This window comes from Podarcis gaigeae (assembly GCF_964106915.1).
Source record: "Podarcis gaigeae genome assembly, chromosome: 8".
Lineage (NCBI taxonomy): Eukaryota > Metazoa > Chordata > Lepidosauria > Squamata > Lacertidae > Podarcis > Podarcis gaigeae.
Window position 1 is genome coordinate 3,735,312 of NC_139684.1, and position 14,274 is coordinate 3,749,585.

Below are 14,274 nucleotides of genomic sequence, written 5' to 3' on the forward strand. Positions count from 1 at the left end.
CTATCCTGAAATTAAGTCAGCCACCAGCCTAGCCCCCCTGCCAGACAGGAGACGCCATAGAGCACTCCTGATATATAGTTGTCAGGCTTTTTGTTTAGAAACCTTCAAATGAAGGAGATCTTTCAATGTTGATGTGAACTCAAGATCCTTGACATCTGTTGAAGATAAAAATTCAAGATTAACCATCTGTTTTGGAAGGCAATAGGGCAAGGAGGGCAAGAGGTGAGCTGGTAATTAAGATTCCTTGTTGAGACACATGTAAGATATATTACTACTTATTTGTCATTTATATATAGCTCTTTGTGTTCCATAAAAGGACAGAAGGAAGTGGGTGTATCTTTTGTGATTGGTTCTAGCAAACAGCCAATAGGAATTTCAACCAGGCTGATTGGACAGAGGCAGCCACAGGAGGAGCAAGGGGGCTGGATTAAGGAAATATAAGTGCTGGCCAGAATGGCAGGAGAGCAGGCCAGAGCTTGGTAACCATATACCACTGTGCCTCTCATTTATTTGTCTGACAAATAAATTACTATTTTAATTTCTCTATTGCTGCGTTGAATATTTCATTCCAGCTAAGCGTTAACCACAAGCAGAGGTGCTACATTTTATGGTGCCCCTGTGACTCGGATAAGTGGTCTGCTGGAACGCAGCCCCTTCGCCCTACTGGGCAGGGTACAAGAGAGAGGATCTCTAAACTGCTTACCCAGCGCGCACTGGTAAATTTTTCCAGGGGGAACGCAGAAGACTCGTCTGTCTGATACCCTGCTCACTGGCGGCGACGGGCCGGGGGGAAACAGGGAACCAGCCAAGGGTAAGTGCACAAAGGGATTTTTGGCCCTCCAATTAATTGGGAGGAAGAGAAGTCTTGATCAAACTTCTGCGTCTCAGTAAGGGGGAACTGAGTACGCTAGGTGGTTGGGTACATCAGATGTTGGTCTGGTGGAGGAAAAGGGAAAATTGGGAGGTAGAGTGTGGTGAAGTATCCAGTGCATTGTATGTGTGAGAAAGTACAGAGCAATCTGTAGCTGACCTGAGTGTGGAGTGGGTAGTACTTCGGTTCCCAGTGAGGCGACTCCATCTGGGCAAGAAACCCCACAAAGCGCGTCTGTGAGTGACTGAGTGGATACTTCACAGGGCCATACAATGGGAGTTGGGGGTTCTCGCTTGAGGGATTATGGAGGACAGGGGAGGTGTCATGGAGTCCTAGAGAAATTGAGCTGATTGGCACCAAAAGCAAGAAAATCGGTGTTGTGGTTGATTTTATATGATTTTTAAAGATTTCAGGCCATTTTATATTGACAATTAAAACCGGAAACAAAGTGGATAAATTGTAGCGATATTTGACAGTTTTTATGGGTTCACAAGTTTCGATTCCATTGTTCTCCCAGCGGGGAGCCTCAGCAGCTTGTCGAAGGATAAATGAGGCGTGCAGGAGCTCAGCTGAGCTAGTTCTGCAGAGGGAAATGCATTGTTCTGATTGGGTAGAACGCACCCATTCAAGAGATACAAAATGTCTGTATACACGGTCTACTAATGGAAACAATACAGCGGGTATAGCAAAAGGGAGACATAAGGCAGTTTGGGCTTATTTTCGCCCGGTCTATTTATTCTAGCGAATGGACGTAGGGAAAGGAGAAAGGCACTTTTATTTATGGGGTTCGGAGTTAAGTGTGGTGCTTGTGTAACAGTGTGGGGGCTGAGGGGTCCATATGGGGCTGGGTGCCCTAGAGGTCATCGCCTCAGACCCTCTGGTGACCGGCGGAAGGGGTGAAGAAGACATGCCCCCCTTCCGTATCACTCCATAGCCTCTCCTTTTCACCCAGGGACCCCCGAGCCCGTGACCCTGCAAAACAGAGCCAGAGCCTCTTCGTCGCTCCCTCCTCGCGTCCTTTCAGCCCCAGAATGAGGCGTCCCATTCGCCACAGGAAAGACTGACGGTCCCTGCCCCCCAATGGTCCTACTTCTCTATGGAGCTGGAAAGGGAGGCTCCGACCTCCAGGCTCCCAGAGGCAAAGTGAGGAGGTTCTGGGAGGCCTCGCATTGCACTTCTACCAAAGAAGACCACCCTGCACTAGTTAGCGCGGTTGGATAGAGCGTGGTGCTGATAATGCCAAGGTTGCAGGTTTGATCTTTCTAACGGCCACCTGCATTTTCCTGCATTTCAGGGGGTTGGACTAGAGGACCTTTAGGATTCCTTCTAATTCTGCAGGTCTATGATTCTAACATCTCTAAGGGGGGGACACATCTTGCATCTCCCACTTAAAAGTGCTAGATGAGCAGCTTACGATAACTCCATATGGTCATATTCTGGGTGCACGTTACTGTTGCTGCACTACTGATCTGCATTTACTACTGACCTGGACCCTGTGCCTTGGATTTCAACCTTTTTATTTGGCTAAGTACTAGTGCAGTGCACAAGAATAAAATGTTAACAAAGGCTTATAGCAATAGATAGAAATGGGGAGAGAGGAGGAAAAATAAATAGTACCTGAATAGGGAACAGTGTATAAGGAGCAGTATATGCAAGTAATTGCATAAACGTGCTATTTTGTTTTCCATGTACTGTAATCATTTACTGATGCTTACTGTCATTATCCACATACACTTTCTTCTTTCCCAAGATATTGTAGCACCCTGCTTGTGGTTAACGCTTAGCTGCAATGAAATATTCAACGCAGCAATAGAGAAATTAAAATAATAATTTATTTGTCAGACAAATAAATGATAGGCACAGTGGTATATGGTTACCAAAGCTCTACCCATCCTCCAGCCCTGATGGCCAGCACTTATATTTCCTCAACCCAGCCCCCTTGCTCCTCCTTTGGCTGCCTCTGTCCAATCAGCCTGGTTGAAATTCCTATTGGCTGTTTGCTAGAACCAATCATAAAAGATACACCCATTTCCTATTACCTTTTATGGGAGACAAAGAGCTATATTTCCTTCTATCCATAAATGGCAAACAAGTAGCCATATATCTTACATTTGCCTCGACAAGGCACCTTAATTACCAGATCACCTTTTGCCCTTGTTGCCCCTCCATTCCAAAATAGATGGCTAAAACAGATGGCTCATTCTGTCTTACATTTTTGTCTTAAACAGAGATATTGGGTTCACATTCTCACACACCATCAATGAAATAAGAATCTAACATAAGAATCTAACATTTCTTACTTTCTAAATCCTTTGCATCATTACATTTAAGCCAACAAATCTCATACATTAACATAGATCCTTTTCAAAGTCAAACTCTTCAGTTTCCACCCCCCTTTCCTGGCCAGCTGCTTTTCCCATTAGCTCTTGCCCTTTAACCTTAGGAAAATGTGGCTAAAGTCTCTAATGGGAGGCACATGGTATTATTTTCTGTTAAACAATAAATCCTACTATTTACTAACTCTTAATTAGTGTTTTTTGCAGCTTGATTGTATAATATGTAGGGTCAATGTAACCTTTGCTCCCAGCCTATAATTCCCTTTTACAACTTCGAGAATTTTGGCTCCTGCTATATATCGGGGGGCCCTTGTCCAGGAGGATAAACATCTGCCAAAGTCCTTAGCCAGCTGGTTTTCTGCCTGGCATAAAACATTTGCAATCTTTAAGCTCATTTTAAAATACAGACCTTGATCAGGTGCCTCAATATCTGTTTGGTATTAATATGTTCACATCCTTTTTGAACTAATTTGCATACATAGGTCTTCAGCTGATGTATTTAAACTAAATCTTTCCATATGGATTTTAGTCCATATGGTTGCCGCCACCCCCCCAGGCCCACTGGGGCAGAGTAAAAAGCTTCCTTTCAGCATCTAGAAGAGATGATGTGTGGAGAACAACTTCTTGGATGTAACTTGCTGCCACTACTTGGCAATGGGCTGATGGCCAACTTAATTGAATCTACTATGAGATGATAAATGCCTGCTAAAGATATGCAGTCTGATGGGAGACTGGATGGTCCAACAGGGAAGGGTCCCATGGTATGGTCTTGGCGGGTGCAGTTTACCCAGATTTCTCTCCTGATCCCCCAGATACCAGTACCTGCTTGTAAGAACCCCAGATAGCTTTTTCAAAAATGTGTGACTTTAAAGCTTAGTCTGTGTCCAAAATAAGAGTCTGAGGAGCATTCATTGAGTGTATAGCCTCCAGGAGTTGCTATTATAATAAAGGCTAATACAAATAAATGTGGCTCATTACCTCCGTGATTGAGCTAGTTACAGGGTCTTGAATAAAAGACAACCTTTTCATTCAGGTCTGTTTAAGAGTAATAGCAAAGTGGATTTACAGAAATGTCTGTAGTCTCCCAGTCAGTGTTGTGCTGCGTCTCAACTTCAATTTTGATGCAGAAGAATTTTCAGACTAGCTCAATCACGGAGATAATATTTCCAGACTGTAAAATGTAGAATGGAACAAACCTTTTGCCCGTGCTTTCCTTGAATGAAATTGCATTCAGTTTCTGATGAAGAGCAGCCACCTGTCTATGTCCCAGGTATGATCTTTGAATGGTTGCCAAATTTAGCTTGAATTGTTGGGTAGTGAATTGGGCCAGGACCTGATTTGGATTCACTCTGTGCATACGGTACATGCACCCTTGTCTCAGCGACTTTGGAGCAACAGGTTAAAATTAGATTGGGGGTTTGTTTGTATCTTTGGGGAGAGGGCTAGAAGTAAAAGAGTTAAAATGAAAACTTAGGGATACAACCTTTTCAGGTCCTTTAGGAGGGCTGGAAAAATCTTGGTGTGTTTTTAGGCACCATCATCTCATTTTCACAGGCTGGCAGGCAGCCTTAGGTACTCCTTATAGAGCTAGAGAAATGGCTTAAAGCTGCCATTTAGGAACATTTGATCTCTAGCTGCTCATACTTACATGTTTATTTGCTTACAGTTAGCCTTCTCCATCATGGAGCCCAAGGTAGTGTACATGCACACGCGGTTCTCAGGCAGTCTCCCTACCCTGGGAGTATATGAGATCAAGCTGTGAATAATGTCATTAGATCCGGGCTTTTGAGATTCATTTGCCTGCCTAGCCAACTCCCAATTGGCTCTTCCTTACTCAGAGGTATCAGAGAAGGTGAGACAGAGTTTTGTTGGCCTGCTTTGACTTGCTTTTATATTCTGACTGCTGTTACTGAAAAGAGAAAGAAATATTTTCATGGATAATTTTAATAGCTTAACCCATCTGACAATGAGTCCAATTTGTGCTCTCTGCTCCCGTGATATACCTATATTTTTTTGTCAGATCCAGGAATCATTCCTGTTTGTGTGAAAACGTGTTCTCTGTATTGGCCCTTAGAAGTTACTGCCATGTCAAGAAATTTGTTTCTTGAAGGTAGATGAATTTTCTATGGCTAATTTTCTTCATGTTTCTTCTACAAGAAGTTCTTTTCTTCAGGCAGCTGAATTCAATAGATTCAATAGCCCTAGTTGATCAGCCCAGTCTCTTTGTATTGTGTTAATTGTTGCCACCCACTCACTCCTTGGGTGCTGGCTGGGCCCTTCAAATCTAGAGAGAAGCTGGGCATCCAGGGTGGTTTGCAATGTTAAAATACTGAAAGAAATTAGGTATAATGTAAACGTGGTCTAGGATGGTGGCAGCGATGGCAGTCCAATTGAATGCAGACTTTTTCTGCCTCCCTTGCTCTCTTCTTATTCTCCCACAGCTGAAAAGTGGCTGTTTGTATCTGGCTTAGAAGCCTTTTTTTTTCTTTTTTTGTGCCATCATTTGTGCCATCATTGTGGCATTCAAGGGGCAAGGATAAAGTAATTGTGTAGGCCTTGAAAAATCCTCCTTGTCCAGGCGTCTAAAAATCTTCTTTAGCATTTGTAACTGGCTAGATTAATATTTGCAAGCCTGGGGCCAAAATGGAGCAAGCAAGACCAGTTTCTGTCACAGTGCCTAAGGATTAAAAGCTTCTTTTAGGGAGTCAAAACTCTGGATACACCTCCATTATTGCCTGTTCTTGCAGCTGTGTATAGTGTTGTGACAGATGAGCTGCCTTTCAGCCTCAAATAGGAGGAGCAGGAAGCATAGCTGTCAACCTTCCCTTTCCCCCCGGGAAATTCCCTTATTTCAGCACTGTTTCCCGCTGCTTCCCGCTGCGATCCCGTATTGTTAGATATCCCGTAGACTGGACAGGAGAGGCTGCTGATCCCTTATTTTCAAACCTGAAAGTTGACAGCTATGGCAGGAAGACATGTTTCCTTTTAACAAATCCCTTGCAGCTGCCTGTTCATGCCCCCTCCGCCAATCAGGAAGGGCATGATTGCTTTTTTAAAAGCTGGTTTTAATTTTCAAGTCCCTGGCAAAGGAGGAATGAAGAGTGCTTCTCTGCAGGATTTATGTCCTGAAGACAAGAGGCGCATAGCAAACTTAATTAAGGAGCTTGAAAGGTGAGGATAAACTGTCTGATAATGCATCAGGTTTAGGATGAGACTCTTTCCAATTACTGTTATGAAATTGAAGCATTCATGTTTATTAAAAGCATATTACCACTCCTTGCTGGCACAGGTATGATCAAGTAGGACATGGAGCAGTTGTTTTTGTTTTTGTTTTTTAAGAAGAGGAGTTTGGATTTGATATCCCACTTTATCACTACCCGAAGGATTCTCAAAGCGGCTAACATTCTCCTTTTCCTTCCTCCCCCACAACAAACACTCTGTGAGGTGAGTGGGGCTGAGAGACTTCAGAGAAGTATGACTAGCCCAAGGTCACCCAGCGCTGCATGTGGAGGAGAGGAGACGCAAACCCGGTTCACCAGATTACGAGTCTACCGCTCTTAACCACTACACCACACTGGCTCTCAGGACATGGAGCAGTCGTCTACCTCTCTGTTGCAAGAGACTGCTTCTGTTGCAGGAAGGCCTTCAAAGGGTTTCCTACAAAATTTGTCCCCCTTGTGTCAGGGATGGCCTGGAAAATTGTGCCCTATCTCACTTTGCTGCTTCCCCCCAAGCACCTACAAGTTCTTGCTTTGGACTGTGACATGCTAACATGGGGCCTGATAGACATGTGTGTTTGGAGACACTGTGAAACCAGCACCCATGTGGTCCTGAGAGCACACTCCCTCCCAAAGGATCTTTAGCGGGAGTCACACAGAATGCTGTCCTTAATGTGTGTATCTGAACCCTCCCAAACGACAAAGGTGGGTCCACATGGAAATAATATAAAAAATAAGGAATGTATTATAAAGGTAGTTTTAACAACAAAGTGCAGCAGCATACACTCACAATTCTAGGCACATAAAAAAGCAATATTCTAACTTTCTAAATAAGCGTTCTCAATAAGGGTCCAAAGTAAACAGGGGGAAGTTAACTAGAAAGATAGTCACAAGTTAGTTCTCTTGGCACCTGCTGGAGTGCTGCTGAATCTGTGAGTGTGCAGGTGATCTGACCTGAGGTTGCTTGACTCATCCTGGAAGTGCCAGTGCTCTGTCTAGTTTGTATTTTCAACTCCGTACTTCTGTTAGAAGCTGGTGAATGCCCAATTTCAACTAAAGCGTGGTGGGCTGCCCTAAAACATTGGCCCAGGATTTCAGTGTTTAATCTAGGGAAGGGTTTGTACCAACACCTGACCGATGAGGAATTTGTCAGCAAATGACAATTCTAATAAGCAAAGCGCTTCAGGGGGAAGATGTCATCTTTCCCCATAAAGTGGAGCTGAATACCTGCCTCATAGTAAGTAAATAATTTTTTTTACAAAGCCCTGAGCATCTTCGATCCAGGGTGCCTCAGGACCCTGTTCTACCTCCACAGCGGAAGGCAGCAGTGTTTCTGAATATCAGTTGCTGGAAGCCACAGGCGGGGAGAGGGAGAGCTCTGTGCAGGTGAAAGATGGATCTTATTCCCAGATCCAGGAGGCCCACTCTTCTCCCATAGTTGTCAAGTGGGCTGAAGTAGAGCATCTGTTTTGGATCCACAAAACAATAGAGCATCTGTTTTGGATCCACAAGGTCCCAGGTTCAGTCCTCAGCATCTCCAGGTGGGGCTGGGAAAAGACTCTCTGTCTGAAGCCCCAGAGGGCCAACTGCCAATTATCATCTGTAGACGACACCAAGGTTGGAGGATCAATGGCTGGGCTTGGTCTAAGGATGCTCCCTGCATTCCATTGCTATGGCTGTGGTGAGGTGTAGGTTGTATTATTGCATTTATCATATAAACACACAAATGACAGATCACAACATAAAAATACAAAATGCTTAATAAAACAAAAACAACTCAAGAGCCAATTAATGGCTTCTTTCTTATTTTGCTTATAAGTTGTCTTCATTCCCTTTCAGGGAAAAGGGTAGAAGAAGAGGAAGAAGAGTTTGGATTTGATATCCCGCCTTTCACTCCTTTTAAGGAGTCTCAAAGCGGCTAACATTCTCCTTTCCCTTCCTCCCCCACAACAGACACTCTGTGAGGTGAGTGGGGCTGAGAGACTTCAAAGAGGTGTGACTAGCCCAAGGTCACCCAGCAGCTGCATGTGGAGGAGCGGAGACTCGAACCCGGTTCCCCAGATTACGAGATTACCACTCTTAACCACTACACCACATTGGTAGGGTATATAATAATAATAATAATAATAATAATAATAATAATAATAATAATAATAAAGTAAAACAAATAGCAGCAAACTTTCTCCTTTACAAAACAACCCCTTTTTGCAATTTGTCCCCTCTATGGTCCTGGCATGATTCATCAAACTAGTAGCCCAAGCTTTATGAATTTGCAAACCTGGATTAATGGAGGTTCTTCCATATGATGATTATTATTTCTCTCCCGTAGCCATGGCTGGATTGACTCCTCAAAGACCTGTGAGCAGGAAAGAGCTGTACCAGCTTCCCATTGAAGTACGTCTCTCAACATTGAACCTAGATGTGAGTAAGCAGGTGTCAAGCTGACTTCTGGACCAAGGCTTAACCAGATCAGGAAGCTAGTGAGACAGAAAGGCTTCAAGTATTGTTTGTGGTTGTTGTTGTGTTTGTTTTTTATTTTTGTTATTGAAAATTTAATAAAATTATTATATATCTATATAAGTTTAGAACCTTTTTCAACACAGACACATTATAGACACACATCTAAGAAGGGTATTTCTTAGATCCCAGCCCTTGTCTAGGCATTTGTGTCTGCTTTGTGCAAGGGTTGAAAACAACCATCCATTTCTCTGGTGACATAACATCTCAACCCTCTAATAACTCGTATAGCGTGATCCTACAGCACAGGGCCCAGCCCCATAGCTGTACTCCTGCCAGGACAAGAGGAGCTCCACAAGGATGCAGCAGCAGTTCTCCTTCCACCTGCTGCATCCATTTTGTACACAAAGGGGAGACTTGGCCTTGAAGAAGGGTACTTCTTCAGCCAGCCTTACAAATGTCAAAAAGTTACTAGCCTGCAATATTTGTTTTGCCCCCTCCTCCAAAGTCAGCATGGAAACGCAGCAAAAAAGTGGCTTCTTCCATGAAGGATGGTGGTGGAGAGACACTCTGATAGTCCACTGTGTTTCTGTGATGACTGCAGATGAGACAAGACTACTCTTCCTTTACAGCTAACCAGGAAATCAAGTGAGCTGGCTGCTCAGTCACCTGCATGAATTCCTGGTTGCCTGGGGCTACTAGGCAAGTCGTCAAATACAAGGCATTTTTCGGTGATTTTAAAACCGATCCCTTTCACCTTTTGAGTCTTCGAACACATGGATGTCTCCATCCTTTTAGGTGCCACTTTGAATTGGCGAAGACTAACAATACAATACTTTTTCCCCTCTGAGAGCTTGCCATTTCTTGCCAACAGAGGCCTGTGGCACAGATCACAAAGAATGAACAAAGGGTTTGTACCCCTTCTATGTGATGCCTCTTGTTTTTTTTTTTTTTAGAATAATATTTATTAAAGTTTTAAAGGTTACAAAAAGAAAAAATTGAAAACACCATAATAAACAAAAACAAAACAACACATCACAATAAGGAAAAAGGGGGGGGGGGAAGAAAAAGAAGAAAACAGAAAAATACAAACAATTAAAAAACAACAACACAGCGAATCTTCCTATAACTTATCTTTCATTTGCTTGTTTCCTTGACCTCCTCACACCTCCCTTTTTTGTATTCTAGTTTGGTTAGCTATTTCAGCAAATCCTTTCCATCTTTTCCAATTTTTGTCCTGTAATTTATCTTAATGTAATGTAACTTTACTTTCCTTCCTTTCACCAATTAACAGTCTGTTTTTTCTTAATCCTTTATAACATTTCTGCTAAAACCACATAACTTCATTCCAACATCCTTCTAACATTTCTTAATTTTACAATGTTTCTGTAAATAAACTTTAAATTTCTTCCAATCTTCTTCCACCGACTCTTCTCCCTAGTCTTGGATTCTGTCAGTCATTTCCGCCAGTTCCATGTAGTCCATCACCTTCATCTGCCATTCTTCCCTGGTGGGTAGATCTTGTGTCTTCCAGTACTTTGCAGTAAGTATTCTTGCTGCTGTTGTAGCATACATAAAGAAAGTTCTGTCCTTCTTTGGCACCAATTGGCCGACCATGCCCAGGAGAAAGGCCTCTGGTTTCTTCAGAAAGGTATATTTAAATACCTTTTTCATTTCATTATAGATCATCTCCCAGAAAGTCTTGGAATGAAGTTATGTGGTTTTAGCAGAAATGTTATAAAAGATTAAGAAAAAATAGATTGTTAATTGGTGAGAATGTAAAGTTACATTATATTAAGATAAATTATTAGGATAAAAACAAGGATGGAAAGGATTTGCTGAAATAGCTAACTGAACTAGAACACAAAAAAGGGAGGTGTGAGGAGGTCAAGGAAACAAGCAAATGAAAGATAAGTTATGGAAAGATTGATTTGTTTTTTTCTCTTAATTGTTTTTATTTCTCTGTGTTTTTGCTCTTTTTTCTTTAATTTTGTAATCTTTCAAAACCTTAATAAATATTATTTAAAAACAAGAAAGTCTTAATCCTTGGGCATGTCCACCAAAGGTGAAAGAATGTACCTTCAGTCTCTTTGCATTTCCAACATTTATTATCGGGCAAATGATAATTTTTTGCAAGCTTGGCTGGTGTCATGTACCACCTGTAGATCATTTTCATTATATTCTCTCTTAAGGCATTACATGCCATGAACTTCATACCTGTGGTCCATAACTGTTCCCAGTCAGCCATCATAATATTATGTCCAACATCTTGTGCCCATTTAATCATAACTGATTTCACCGTTTCATCCTGAGTGTTCCATTTCAACAGCAAGTTATACATTCTTGACATATGTGATGCCTCTTGAAGAGCATGACTGGGAGTTGTGGCTAGACATTACCAAGAAAACATGCCCTTCTTGGTTCAGCTACTCCTTTCAAAGAAGTCTTCAAAAGCTAATAAACTTCTTCTTATCTTTGTACCGACCTGCTGCCCAGGCACTTGTCCTGTACTTTTCCAGGCATCCATTGGGGCAGGAGCAGCAGCTGAAGGCATCTTTGCCTTCACTTCCCCATTCTGAACTTGCAGCAGGTGTCTTGCTCAAAAATTCCTCTCTTTGGAAATTCCTAGAGATTGAGCAGACAAGATCAGAAAAACGTCCAAGTTGTTCTTACAAAGCACTTCCGAAACTGAAGCTTCCCGCCAAAAAGAGGAAATGAAATGAAAGCAGCACCAAAGAAAGAAAGCTTAAGCAGCCCAGAAAAAAACTCTTAATGAAGAAAAACAAACCAGCCCAGACTTGAGAAGGGCGAAGGCCCAAGGATAACCCTGCTCAACACCAAGAACCCTGCACCTTGGACTTACTCTTCCCATCTGGAGACAGGGGCCGAACGCTTGGTTGAAGAGTCCTGCAGGGTTACACCGCAGACCAAAGATTAATAGTCTTTTTATAGACCCCAGTTATCACATCAGCTGCCTGACTATACTCAACACTTTTATCAGAAGAAGCTCAATTATTTGTATACCAAACAGATTTTTAATGGCTTTGGAGGTACTTGATAAAGCTTTATAATTCCATGAGCAATTAGCCTATGCTCCTCCCTACCATTTCTTAGACAATCATGAAGTTGACAAGTCTTATTCCAAGTCATGTTTCAGCGGCTAGAACAGGATCAATCACAACACAGAACCAAAGACCAGGGAGAGGACCAGAGAGGAGGACAAGCGTAATTTTTGCTGCCTTGTTCCTAAACTCAGAGCAAGTTTCCACACTTCTGTCATTCGGGGCTGGAACATCCTATCATATGTAATTCACTACCTATCAATGTGGGCTGGCTGCTTTGGCATAACCCCAGCTTCTCTCTGGATTTGAAGGGCCCAGCCAGGACCCAAGGAGTGGGTGGGTGGCAACAATTAGCACAACACAAAGAGACTGCAAGCTGATCAACCACTGCACCAGTACTTAGCCAAATCAAGAGGTTGAAATCCAAGGCACAGGGTCAGTAGTAAATGCAGGTCAGTAGTCACTCACTGCTAAAGACCCCGTTGGGGGGGGGAGGTGCAGCAACAGTAACGTGCACCCAGAATATGACCACATGGAGTTAATCGTAAGCTGCTCATCTAGCTCTTTTTAGCTGGAGATGCAAGATGTGTGCCCCCCCTCCCCTTAGAGATGTTAGAATCACAGACCTGCAGAATTAGAAGGAATCCTAAAGGTCCTCTAGTCCAACCCCCTGAAATGCAGGAAAATGCAGGTGGCCGTTACGAAGATCAACCTGCAACCTTGGCATTATCAGCACCATGCTCTATCTCCAACCGCGCTAACTAGTGCAGGGTGGTCTTCTTTGGTAGAACTGCAATGCGAGGCCTCCCAGAACCTCCTAACTTTGCCTCTGGGAGCCTGGAGGTCGGAGCCTCCCTTTCCAGCTCCATAGAGAAGTAGGACCATTGGGGGGCAGGGACCGCCAGTCTTTCCTGTGGCGAGTGGGACGCCTCATTCTGGGGCTGAAAGGACGCGAGGAGGGAGCGGCGAAGAGGCTCTGGCTCTGCTTCTCGGGTCCCGGGCTCGGGGGCAACAGCCGAGATCTTGAAGCAACGGCCCCCCGCCCTGCCACGCCCCCCGCGCCCGACTCTCGCCTCCCATTGGCTGACAGGACCCGGGCTTCGCCCAGATACAGAGTCGGATGAGCCGCCAATGGGGAGGCCTCGAATCAGGCGCGTGAGAAAGGAAAGAGGGGTTGGAGCCGGCTCGCCCACTGCCTTCTGGGACTCGTAGTACCTGCCCTCTAATTCTTCCCCCAGAGAACGGAAATGAATGACAAGGGAGGACTGCGTTTCCCGACAGCCAACGCGGCGCGGCTTCCGAGCTACGGGTCGCGAGAAGCGGCAAAAGTGCTGTTTTCCCTGCCAGGTGTGCAGGTGCAGGTGGTCAGAGGCTGAGGCGGGAGGGAGGAGGAGGAAGAGGGAGGAGAAGGCCCTGCGCAGCCTCAGCAGCTCCAGCCGCACCAAGCCCGACCTGGAGAAGCTCCCTGGTTGGCATGGAAACTGCCCAGAGCCTTTCTTCCCTCCCTTGTTCATTCCATGGCGCTTCCTCCCAACAGCCCTGGGAGGGAGGCCAGGCTGAGAGGCAGCGACTGCCAGCCTAACCCCCCCAGCCCTTCCTTTTTTATTCGCACGACAGCCCTGGGAGGGAGGCCAGCCAGAAGGAGAAGCACGGAAAATGCTCCAAGGCTGCTTATTTGATTGCATTTCTATCCCGCCTTTTTCTCCGAGGAGCCCGAGGTGGCACAAGATGTTTCTCTCCCTCCTCCTTTAATCCCCACAACAACACTGAGGTAGGTTACTCTGGCAGGCACTGATTGACACACACACCCGAGGTCACCCTTAATGGCCGAGGGGGGATTTGAACCCTGGTCTCCCAGGTCACAGTCCAACACTCTCGCCACTGCACCACACTGCCTCTCCCTCGACTTTGCTATGGCAGAAAATCCTGCCTCCCATGTTTTGGACCTGACCTTCGGCACACTCCCCCCCCCCCCCAATTAGTTACCTTTGTTTGGAGGAAAAATATCTGCTACTTTCCCCTCTTCTTCTTTTTTAAAGGCATGCCTTCTCCAAAGTGTACATGTGATCTTCTCTTTTGCCCCTGGGATATTTCTAATCTAACATCCAGGCTTTTAAGGCAAAATTTCCTATTAGATCTAGGATCAAGGGGTCAGCAAACCTTTTCAGCAGGGGGCCGGTCCACTGTTCCTTAGACCCTGTGGGGGGCCGGACTATATTTTTGGGGGGCAGAGGGGATGAACGAATTCCTATGCCCCACAAATAACCCAGAGATGCATTTCAAATAAAAGGATACATTCTACTCTTGTAAAAACATGTTGATTCCTGGAC

The 14,274-nt window shown here is 44.4% G+C and overlaps 3 long non-coding RNA genes across 7 annotated transcripts in view; 2 read left to right on the forward strand and 1 right to left on the reverse strand.

Moving 5' to 3' along the window:
* The first annotated feature begins 1,831 nt into the window (after positions 1 to 1,831).
* Positions 1,832 to 14,274, forward strand: part of LOC310851240 — a 984,470-nt gene continuing 972,027 nt past the window's right edge. The window contains exon 1 of the long non-coding RNA XR_014567631.1: positions 1,832 to 1,909. This is a non-coding gene — a long non-coding RNA (uncharacterized lncRNA). The remainder of the gene's footprint in view (positions 1,910 to 14,274) is intronic.
* On the reverse strand, positions 7,916 to 11,878 carry LOC310851244. Of its 5 annotated transcripts, none has more exons than XR_014567640.1 (4): positions 11,746 to 11,878; positions 11,368 to 11,507; positions 8,704 to 8,840; positions 7,916 to 8,025 (listed from the first exon to the last, which is right to left on the reverse strand). It is a non-coding gene; the product is annotated as an uncharacterized lncRNA (long non-coding RNA). The 5 variants fall into 5 exon arrangements; XR_014567641.1 differs by having other exon boundaries at positions 11,282 to 11,507; XR_014567642.1 differs by having other exon boundaries at positions 11,735 to 11,870.
* On the forward strand, positions 7,979 to 9,005 carry LOC310851260. Its single transcript, XR_014567666.1, has 2 exons — positions 7,979 to 8,106; positions 8,755 to 9,005. It is a non-coding gene; the product is annotated as an uncharacterized lncRNA (long non-coding RNA).